Raw genomic sequence first — 12,236 nt, forward strand, 5'->3', positions numbered from 1 at the left:
TATTGCTCTATATTATCCTATTAACATATAAAGTATATCCGAATACATTCTTCTATACTGATATCTATTTATTGACCAATAAAAGACTCTTTATGGGAGACAAAGTTTTATGTATACTCAGGTGTTTAGTCCGAAGCACTTCCTCAAGAGTCCATGTTTTGAATTGTTTACTCATTAAAAATAGACTATATTTTCTTTGGTATATAGAGTCTCTCCTAGACCTAGAATTATATATATGTTCTTCTTTAATCAACTATATCAAGGATTACGGGTCATTATATAATTTTCTCAATTCTAAATAAAAAGTTAGAATATAACTAGCTCACTTGGACTTCAACTTATAGTTGTGTAGCATTCACTAATTCAATTTTTCTTTTTAAAGCATTAACAATAGCATTGGCTCAATTGAATTTGTACTATATTATCATATCAAATTTTAATAGGTCATCGACCTACTTTAAAGAAAGCTATTTTTTTAGTCAAATTTTAATAGGATGTCCCACCATTAGACCTACAAAGAGAGTTTTTTTTTAGTTAACAAATAGTTGGGATGATATTGTACATCCTCAACATGTATAATGTCCCAATAAGATAGCGTCTCCACGCTCACAATGGGTAACTATCATTATTTCGTGTATTGAATATCGATACTAGATGTTATTGAGCTTACATATCTAATATGTCATACGGTGACCTTCTACGTAATAATTCCTTTGATAATAAGGTAAGAAGCATCTATATAGAATTTAAAGGGTTTTTTATAATATAGTAATTTAAGTAATCGATTTTTTTAAAATTATACCCTTTTAAGTCTTGAAATGTCACTTTATACTTTTCTAACCAAAGATTGCTTTTTATTTAGTAACTCCATAGAGATTTACCCTTCAAATACTCCAAAATGAAGTTATGAGAATATTTGACAAAACTTAGAAAGGTCTCGGTTCAAGCACCATCTTTATTATTCATTACTTTGCCACAACTTGTATATTTATGTCATCCATTTAAATTGACCTTCTACTAAGCCAGATTAGTTTCTAAATGATTCACTTAAATATTTGATATTGACAAACAAAAATATATTTACTCGATTACAAAACTAAATACTATTCAAGTATTACTGTAACATCCTCATTTTTTAAAATTTATAAGGGTCTATTTGTAAATATAGGAACCTAAATGTAAATATTAGAAATATAATATGATTTATGAAAGATTCTCATTTAAAGTAAAAAAAAAATAGACATGTGTCACTAGCTAACCTAATGGTGTCACCTAAGTTTGCTAAATTTATTTAAGGTAAGTATTCTAACCCCATCCCACATAATTCCTAATCTTTGTTTTCTTTTTAATTCTTCATAATTCAAAAGATTTCAGCTTAGCACCAAACCTTTCTTTCGTTTTGATACAAAGCCATGAATCTATAATTTTCGATCATATGACCTCTATACACTATTTTGGACTTAACTTTTGGTAATAAATTCTGATTTAGATAAAGTCTAATCCATTTGAAGGTAGACTCAAATATCTTTATTTTGATACAAGATTAAATATCTTTAAATGCCTATTTTGACTTTTGTTTGAATTAACCCTATAGATTCTATAAAATAGGGACTATAATTTCTGACCTTTTGTTGCTTAACTATTTATAACTTTATACTGAGAACTCAGATTTATGCAAAGTATAATTTATTAGAAATTAGACTCATAAAGCTTTATTTAAATATCTAATTTAAATGATTTAGAGTATAATTGCAAACTGAAACATCTATTTTCATCGACCCTATGGATTCAGTAAAATAGAGCTAATGTTTTCAGACCTTCCGCTACGAAATTATTTGTAACTCCCTGTTGTAAATTCCAATTCTTAGAAAGCTTAATTTACCTAAAACTAGATTGACACATCTTTCGAATGATACCTATTTTATATAAATTAGAGTATAATTGATTATCCAAATAATTTATATAATCTGCCTCTCAAATTCTGCTAGAATCAAGCTTTGGTCGATTTCGCCTCTTATTGTTTTTTTTCTTTGGAAATTGATTTCGGCAAAAACCCTTACTTTAGTTGAGCTTTATATTATTGCCTTGAATTCTTATATACTTTTGTCCTTCAATTATTTATACACCTGCAGCTATCATGTAAAGTTCATGTTTGCATCGCAATGATTCGTATAGGCACATGCATTCCGTTGTTCCACATGTGTTTCCAATATGTACCAACCTTATTATTCGCAATGCCCTTTTGTACTCTAGTGTTTGTGAGATTATTTGGACCTTTGCTAGAAATGGTAAAGAGTATGTGATTAGAGTCGCGATGCTCTAGATTATGTTTGGTGGTCATTCAGAAATAGATGAACCATATTATGTTTGGGATCCCACTTCACCTTTGACATGATATCCAAAGCTTTGACTATGTTTCTATGCATGCTTTGGATAAGAATGAAATGTTTGTAATGTTAAATGCAACGTTTGAGCTTCTATTTTGTATTTGTTCTTTGATATATTTAGAAATGCTTCTTATGCTTCCGAAACATTCCATATGCCATTGATACGTTCCGAAGTATTTCATTCTCCATTGATATGTTCTGAAATATTTTATATGTCATTGATATCCGAAATACTCTTTACGTCTTTGATATGCTTTGAAATATACCATATGCCATAGATATACTCCTTCTGCCAATGATATGCTCCAATTAGCCCTTACTCCATTGTTATGAATAAAACATGCTTCGAATAAAATGACATTGTAATTCTACATTTGTCGAGTGGCTATCTTTGAACTCTTATATCTCTACCTTGTATTTTAAAACCTTATTTGTTCGAAACTGTCCTCTTTGCCATGGATATGTTAGTCACTTGCTGAACTCTATGTGCTCACCCCATTGCTCTATAAATTTTTCAGGATAGCTTATCGCTCGCTAGAATGTTTAAAATGGGCTGAGGTAGTGGAAAGCCAGATGATTTTGGGGCAAATCTTTCATTCTTAATAAGTTGATGTTGTATAAGTTCCTTTTGCGTGTAATGAAATATCAACAATAACTCTAGATTGATGTATCTTGTAAATATTTAAAAAGTACCTCTCATATCGGGATTTTAAGAATGTTAAGTTTAAATTGTGTAATGATATAAACATGTGATACATGTTGGGTTTGTGATTGTATAGATTCTCATGCTCATGGATTTATGATGTGGTTATGGTTTAGTTGAGTTGGCTTTGGATTTTACGATTCATTAAGTGATATGATGGTATGATTACAAACTGTACAGGTTTTATAAATTGTGGATTATAGAGGTGAATTTTGACTTGAATGTTTTCTTAGTAGCCTCAAATGTGTGTTTGGATCCTGGATTGTTTGTTGAATTATAATATCATTAATTTTGAGTTAGGTTTGTTGAATCTCGTATTTTGATGATGAAACCACTTAATATATGTTTATGATTTAATTTACGTTTTGAGTAATGTATGATGCTTCGATCAGGATGAGACAATTAAAGCAGGAAAAATCATGTTGGGCCGGAGGAACATGTTAGAAGATTGGATGTCGGGCCGGTGGATCAGTCGATGTATCGACAGAAGGCTTCGGGCCGTGGACTCGGGCATCGGGCCAAGAAGAGCGGGTATTGTGCCAAGGATATCGGAGTTGCGGAGTCAACTGGCCAATTGGGCAATAGGCCGCATGAGAGGACGATGCGCCGAATAATCGGACGAAGCTTCGAGGGACCAATGACATGCGGGACAACTTGGTTAATTGCTTATGGTTAATTATCTCGATCGAAATTTTATTTTACGTGTATAGGATTAACTACGATGGAAGTAAAACATGCAGCAGGAGTTGCGCCGGAGTCAAGACCATGATCACGTTGGGGGTTTGAGAGTTCGACGAAAGTCCGGACGATCATCGGAGGTTCTGCAGGAACAAATCCAAGAAGTCCAGGAGCTTGCCAAAGAAGCTCATCGGAACTCGCCAACTAGATCGTCGCAAGTCCAGGAGTTTGCCGCAAGTCCGCCGGAGCATCGTCGAAGGTTCGTTGAATGTTCGCCGGAAGCTCATCGGAAGAAGCGATTAACGCACCGGAGCAAGTTGCAGTAAATGTCTTAAGAAATATCATAGTTAGCATATAGATTAAGTTAGGAATGGGAGGTGATCCCATTAACTTAATCTGGGGGCAATTAGGCCCTTGATAGACACAAATTGGACCGAATGGATCAACCCATTCGGACTAGAATTCCTGCTAAACGATGGCACCGCCAGGGTCGGTAGTGGCACCACCTAGGAGATGGTCTCCCAGGAAAGCTGGGCGGTGCAACCTCCCTAGTCGGGCGGTGCAACCTCCCCGGTCAGGCAGTGGCACCGCCTGGGCTTAGTCTTCGAGCGAGATTGGGCGGTGCAACCACCCTAGTCAAGCGGTGGCATCGCCTGGGCTCAGTCTCCGAGTGGGACTGGGCGGTGCAACCGCCCCTGTCAAGCGGTGGCACCGCCCAGAGGCTCAGTCTCCGAGCTGCCAAGCGGTTATACTGCCCTAGTCAGGAGGTAGTACTGCTAGGACCCCGGAAATCCGGGAGGTGACATTTTTGAGCTACAAATTCAAACTAGTTTTGGGGCCTATATATACCCCACCCTTTCCTGCATGAAAGGGTACTAAAAGGTACTAAAAATCCAATCTTACTCTGTGATTTTTAGAGCTCAAAAGTATTGTAAAGGCTAGAAGTTCTCCTCCCTTTTTTCTTCCAAGTTTTGATCTTTCAAGAGAGGAGAGAAATTTCTGTAAGGGTTGTCTCCTAAGCCCGTCAAAAGGAGTGAAACTGTAAAAGGGTGATTGTCCTTCACCTATTGAAGGAAGGCCTCTAGTAGATGTCGGTGACCTCGTCAGAGGAGGAAGCCAAAAGTGGATGTAGGTCACGTTTGACCGAACCACTCTAAAATCTGGTTTGCATTTGCTTTGTGTTATTTATCTTAACTACAAATTGCCTTCCTTACTTTACTTCAAATACGTTTTTGTAAGATTTCAAAGTTATTATCCGCATGAAATGACTTTTACGTCGAAATCAAATTTTAACGTACGAACGCAGTTTTAATCGTCGAAAGTTTTTCGCTGCACTAATTCACTCCCCCCACACCCCCCCCTCCCTCCTCTTAGTGCTATTGATCTTAACAATTGGTATCAGAGCTTGGTATTTCTCATTTCGGATTTACACCCGAGAGAAATGACTCTTCATGGCTTTCAAGAGGGCTTATCAGTTGTTCATCCACCGTTGTTTAACGGATTGGACTACACTTATTAGAAAACTCGAATGAGGGTTTTCTTGATTTCTATGAATATGGATTTATGGAATATTATTGAAAATGGTTTTCAACTTCCCTCTAAACCGATGAACGAATGGTCGGATTTGGAGAAGAAGTATTTTTCTTTAAACGCAAAGGCTATGAATGCCTTATTTTGTGCTTTAGACAAAAATGAGTTCAATCGGATTTCTACGTGCGAAACGGCTTTTGATATTTGGCGAACACTTGAAATCACACACGAGGGAACTAGTAGAGTCAAAGACTCGAAAGTTAACATTTTATTACATGATTTTGAGCTTTTTCGAATGCAACCAAGCGAGACTATAGGCGACATATACACCCGTTTCACTGATGTTGTCAATAATCTAAGAGTTCTTGGTAAATCTTTTTCGAATTTTGATCTCGTAAGCAAGATCTTAAGATCCCTTCCAAAAAGGTGGGATCCTAAAATAACCGTAATACAAGAGATAAAAAATTTAAATGATTTTCCATTAGAAGAATGAATTGGGTCATTAATGACCTATGAAATGACACTTTTGTAACATTTTGAACCTCCGGACAAATGAATACCACTTGAGCGATAACTCAAGTGATGAGGACAATGATGAACTTAACTTCAAACACTAAATCTTAATAAGTTTATTAAACAAAAATCTAAAATAAACAATGAACTTGAAGAGGAAGAGGCAAAAGAAGAGGAAGACAACCAAGGATGAATCAAGAACTTCCAAAGGTGAAACGACGAATTGGGCTTTAACGGGCTTCGACTACAAGGTAAGTAACTCAACTCTCTTGAATTATTTTGAAATTACTTGAAGTTTTTCATGAGTGCTTAATTTAGATAGTAGGAATAGGAAATAAAAAATTATTTTTCAAAAATTATATCATGTTTTTCTTTTTAGCATCATTGAAAAATTAAAAATTTGATCATGAAAAGTATATTGCTAAGGTTTCATGCATGTTATGTTTTGAAATGTTGAATGATGCATGTAATATTAGGAATGATAATTATATGATATGTGATAATGCTTACGATTAATCCATGCATGTGTATCTTGATAATTTTATGTCATGCATGAGTTTTTGAAGTAAATGTTGATTTGAAACTCTCATTTTAGATTAACATGTTTTTGGTCTAATCATTTTTATGACGAATTAAGATGACATTTGCATGACATAGTGCATGTACATCTATGTATGAATTTCTTGATAGTCTTTTGATGATAGATATGATATCATGATGTGTTTGGTCTTGACGGCTTCATGACGAAACTTATGTTTCGATTTTAAATGATGATATATGTTTTCATAAAAGACTTGAATACGCTCACATGAAATCAATTGTATGAAATGGAAATGAATTTTCTATCCTATTGAGATTAATGAATTTATTTTACTAATCTTGTGAATCTCACGAAAATAAACATGATGAATACTTTGAAAATAAATGAGTGTATCATGCATTTGGTCTTAATGATTTCTCTTGAACATACTTTTTGAAATCATACTTGATGATGAATATCAAAATATTAAAAGGATGTTATCTTGAAATCATGCTTCATGATTTATTTTTTACCTTTCCATCTTAAATGTTGACACTTGTTTTATTAAAGGTAAAGGCATGCTTATAAGAAGCAAATCACATGAATAGAAATTTATAAAAATAAAATGTGATCCTCTATCTTATCGTCTTTTCAATAAATCTATGCTTGTCATGTATGAATTTATTGAATGTAACTTTGAGGATGATTTCGGTTTTCACATATGCTTGATTCATACTTATGACATGAGACACATTTTAAATATGAATCATGTTCAATGTTTTAATCATGTTACATCTCCCTTAATTCATTTTGTTCTCCTAGATTTATTTACTAAAGAGGAGAATCTTTCGAATGAATGAAATGATACAAATGAATCACTTATCGATATATCTTTTTGAAATATATTTTTAATGTGATGTTGATAATTTGAGATGCCTGTTAGAATTCATGACATGAGATAATTGAATCATTGACTTACTCTTTATATGGCTTGAAAATAGATGTTTAAAATCTTGCTTGATGAGTTGTTTTATAAGATTTTGCCTTTAGTCTTGAACTTTCATGCTTATCTTGACTTGGCATATAAAGACTAAGGCATGCTTAGATGAAAAAGAATCACTTAAAAAATATTTTTCCCATCTAATCGAGATTAATGATTTCATAATATTTTATGAATTTCGAAATTGATTTTGATGATTTGATTATGAGTTTTAAGTTAACGATTTGATTTGAATGAGTTTTATCTAAATCATAATCTTGATCTTGCAAAATTGGAATCACAAATAATATCTTTTGGTATTCATGAATTGATACTCACAATATGAAAGTATCGGTATTCATGACTTGAATTTGATTGAAACATTGCATGCTTAAATTAATCATTCTCCTATGTTTCAAAAATTCTTTAAATGCCTTATGTGATGATTGAAAATTAATTTACTTTATGATAAATCATGAATCATGACTTGATCTATGATATTGATATATTTTAATCATGATCCTTGGTTGTATAATTCTTTTGCTCTATTAAAAAGATTTGTTGAATGAATCATGTCCTTCTTGAATTTTCTTGATATCATGACATGATTTTGTAATATGGCTTGTATAATGATTAAAATTTTTTAGCCATTGATTTCTCCCTTCTTTTCGATAATGATAAAGGGGGAGTTAGTTTACTAGCCTGCATATTTCAAAGGAAGGAAAATTTGCTAGTTCGATCATTTCATTGAAAGAACTTGTTATCATGAACACTACCAATGAATTACAAATCTTGCAATCTAAAGAGAAGCAAAGAATTGTTATCTCGAAAGAAGTAAAAAAAATGTAAAACTTAGAAAACTTGCAATATAATTGCTCATGCCATGCTTTGTATCAAAAATAGATTGATATCCTTAAAAGCATCACATTAAATTTTTTAGCGTATCGTAATGTATCACATGTATCGCAAGTTGAAATTTTTAGACTATTATCATATCATGTTTAACAACTGATGTCTTTCATGACATGATTTCTTTGCATTGTTGTCTTGTATGTATCATGTGATGATTGAAATATTGATTGATGCAAATTCATAATTTATGTAAAAGTCTAAATCATTGGTTCCTCTCCTTCTTTTCGGCAATGACATAGGGGGAGAAAGATTGCTAGCTAAAGGCAAATGCTGGCTAGCTTGTACTCTTCCCTTCTTTTCGACAAAAACAAAGGGGAGAAAACTTTTGCTAGTTAGAACATGCAAAGAAAAGCAAAGTGCAATCTTGCACAAGAAGCAAGTGTTGAATTGCCATAATTAAACTTAAGAATCTTGCTATGCTATTGTGCTTATATGTTATGAAAAGCTAGCTTATATGTAGTAAAACTTGCATATCGTAAAAATTGCTAGCTTGTAGTCTAAAGAGAAGCAAACAGTTGCTATCTCAAGAAAAGCTAAACATACTAAACTTGTATTTTGCAATGGAAGCAAAATTGCGAGTTCAAACATTGCAACGGAAGCAAAATTGCGAGTTCAAACATTGCAAAGGAAGCAAAAATTTGCTAGCTTGCAACTTGCATATTTCAAGAAGCAAGAGTTGCCTTCTTGAACATCTCTAATTTGCTAGCTTGCATGATGTAGAAGTTGCTATCTCAAAAGAAGCAAAAGTACTATATTGTATGTTATAAAACTTGCATATCTAAAACTTGATAGCTTGAATATTCTAAGCATGATGTAACACTTACTAAATTTTCTAGCTTCAAAACTGCATGATGATAAAACTTGATATTATGTTTTTCATGCAATGAGTTGAACTTATATCACAAACACAAGAATAGTTGTACTTCTCCTTTTTGTTGATGACAAAGGGGGAGAAGTATGTTGATGACATGGCATGTTATGCATAAGTTTATAATGACATGTTGCTTGGATTTTTGAATCCAAGAGTTTCTATCAATATGGCATATTGATAGGGGGAGTTTGTTTAAACTCCGGGAGTTAAGGTTAACTCCGTCATCAAGTGGTTGTCATCATAAAAAAGGGGGAGATTGTTGAATCTCGTATTTTGATGATGAAACCACTTGATATATGTTTATGATTTAATTTACGTTTTGAGTGACGCAGGATGCTTCGATCAGGATGAGACAATTAAAGCAGGAAAAATCATGTTGGGCCGGAGGAACATGTCAGAAGATTGGACGTCGGGCCGGTGGATTGGTCGACGTATCAACAGAAGGCTTCGGGCCGTGGAATCGGGCATCGGGCCAAGAAGAGCGGGTATTGTGCCAAGGATATTGAAGTTGCAAAGTCAACTGGTCGATTGGGCAATAGGCCGCAGGAGAGGACGATGCGCCGAATAATCGGACGAAGCGTCGAGGGACCAATGACATGCCAGGCAACTTGGTTAATTGCTTAGGATTAATTATCTCGATCGAAGTTTTGTTTTACATGTGCAGGATTAACTACGATGGAAGTAAGACATGCAGCAAAAGTTGCACCGGAGTCAAGACCATGATCACGTTGGGGGTTCGAGAGTTCGACGGAAGTCTGGACGGTCGTCGGAGGTTCTACGGGAACAAATCCGAGAAGTCCAAGAGCTTGCCAAAGAAGCTCATCGGAACTCGCCAAGTGGATCGTCGCAAGTCCAGGAGTTTGCCGGAAGTCCGCCGGAGCATCGCCGAAGGTTCGTCGGAAGTTCGCCGGAAGCTCGCTGGAAGAAGCGATTGACGCACCGGAGCAAGTTGCAGTAAATGTCTTAAGAAATATCGTAGTTAGCATGTAGATTAAGTTAGGAATGGGAGGTGATCTCATTAACTTAATATGGGGGCAATTGGATCCTTGATAGACCTAAATTGGGCCGAATGGATCAACCTATTCGGACCAGAATTCCTACTAGGCGGTGGCACCGCTAGGGTCGGTGGTGGCACCGCTAGGGTTGACGGTGGCACCGCCCAAGAGATGGTCTTCCAGGAAAGCTAGGCGGTGCAACCGCCCCAGTCAGGTGGTGGCACCGCCTGGGCTCAGTCTCCGAGCGAGACTGGGCGGTGCAACCGCCCCATTCAGGTGGTGGCACCGCCTGGGCTTAGTCTCCGAGCGAGACTGGGCAGTGCAACCGCCCCTGTCAGGCGGTGGCACCGCCCAAAGGCTCAATCTCCGAGCTGCCAGGCGGTTGTACCACCCCAGTTAGGAGGTAGTACCGCCAGGACCCCGAAAATCCGGGAGGTGACATTTTTAAGCTCCAAATTCAAACCAGTTTGGGGCCGATATATACCCCACCCTTTCCTGCATGAAAGGGTAACCAAAAGGCATCAAAAATCCAATCTTACTCTGTGATTTTTAGAGCTCAAAAGTTTTGTAAAGGCTAGAAGTTCTCCTCCCTTTTTTCTTCCAAGTTTTGATCTTTCAAGAGATGAGAGAAATTTCTGTAAGGGTAGTCTCCTAAGCCCGTCAAAAGAAGTGAAACTATAAAAGGGTGATTGGCCTTCACCTATTGAAGGAAGGCCTCTAGTAGACATCGGTGACCTTGTCAGAGGAGGAAGCCAAAAGTGGATGTAGGTCACGTTTGACCGAACTGCTCTAAAATCTGGTTTGCATTTCCTTTGTGCTATTTATCTTAACTGCAAACTGCCTTCCTTACTTTACTTCAAGTACGTTTCCGTAAGCTTTCAAAGTTATTATCTGCATGAAACGACTTTTACGTTAGAATCGGATTTCAACATACGAATGCAGTTTTAATCGTCGAAAGTTTTCCGCTGCACTAATTCACCCCCCCCCCCTCTTAGTACTCTTGATCCTAACAAGGTTCACACCTCCTGAATGAGGATTAAATTTAGGGGGCGTGACAATTACAATATCTTAGATATGAATAACCTTTACACTAATTAGATATGAAAAATATCTTTCTCAATAGAGGAGAAGAAGGGTAATAGATCTATCACTCGATTTTAAGAATTTGTATGACTCAAATAAGATGTGCAAAAAATCTCAAAGAATCAATATGCACCTAGTTTAAGAGGCTTATAATGTTGGTACACAATCATGATTATACTCAAACTCACTTGAACCATATAATGTTTTACAAATACTTAGACAAAGGATATATTACTATTTTTATAATTTATATAGATGATGTTCTCATAATAGGTAATGATATTTCAAAATTGAAGAAATTGAATCATGTCAGAGAGATTGTAACTAAATAAATTAGCTAATATTTTTTGGACATGGAGATAATAAGATCAAAGAATTAGATATTTATTTCATTAAAAAAACACATAAACTTCCTAAAAACACAAGAATGCTTGGTTATAAATATGTGGATACTTCAATTATTGTCAATCATAAATTGGGATGTCTCTATCAAAGAAGCCACAATAGATAATATAAGATATTGATATGTAAATTGATTTACCTATCTTATACTCCACTAGACTTCACATTTGTAAGGAGTGTAAGTTAATTTAAAGAATATTCAAAGATAGTATAAATATATTATTTATACTATAAAAGGAATCTGGGCAATAAATTATAATTCAAAAAAGATAATCAGATGAGAATTGAGATCTTTACTAATACCAATTGGGTAGGATCAGTAAATAATAGAAGATCAACTACAAGATATTATATATTTGTTAGAGGTAATTTGGTAGATAAAAAACAGTCAATTGTAGCTAAAATCAGTTCTGAAAGGAGTCCAAAGTAATAGTAACACAAAGCATTTGTGAACTTTTATGACTAAGAACACATCTAAAAACACTACCAATTGAAACTCTATACTGTAATAATAAGGTCGCTTACAACATCAAATTAATCCACTGCACCATGATAGAACAAAGCATGTCGAAATAGATTGACATTTCATAAAGAAAAAATAAAAAAAAATTTGTATGCCTTATCTTCGAATATAGAAGTAATTGATAAATATTCATACAAAGA

Source organism: Musa acuminata, chromosome BXJ2-11 (genome assembly GCF_036884655.1).
Source record: "Musa acuminata AAA Group cultivar baxijiao chromosome BXJ2-11, Cavendish_Baxijiao_AAA, whole genome shotgun sequence".
NCBI classification, from domain to species: domain Eukaryota; kingdom Viridiplantae; phylum Streptophyta; class Magnoliopsida; order Zingiberales; family Musaceae; genus Musa; species Musa acuminata.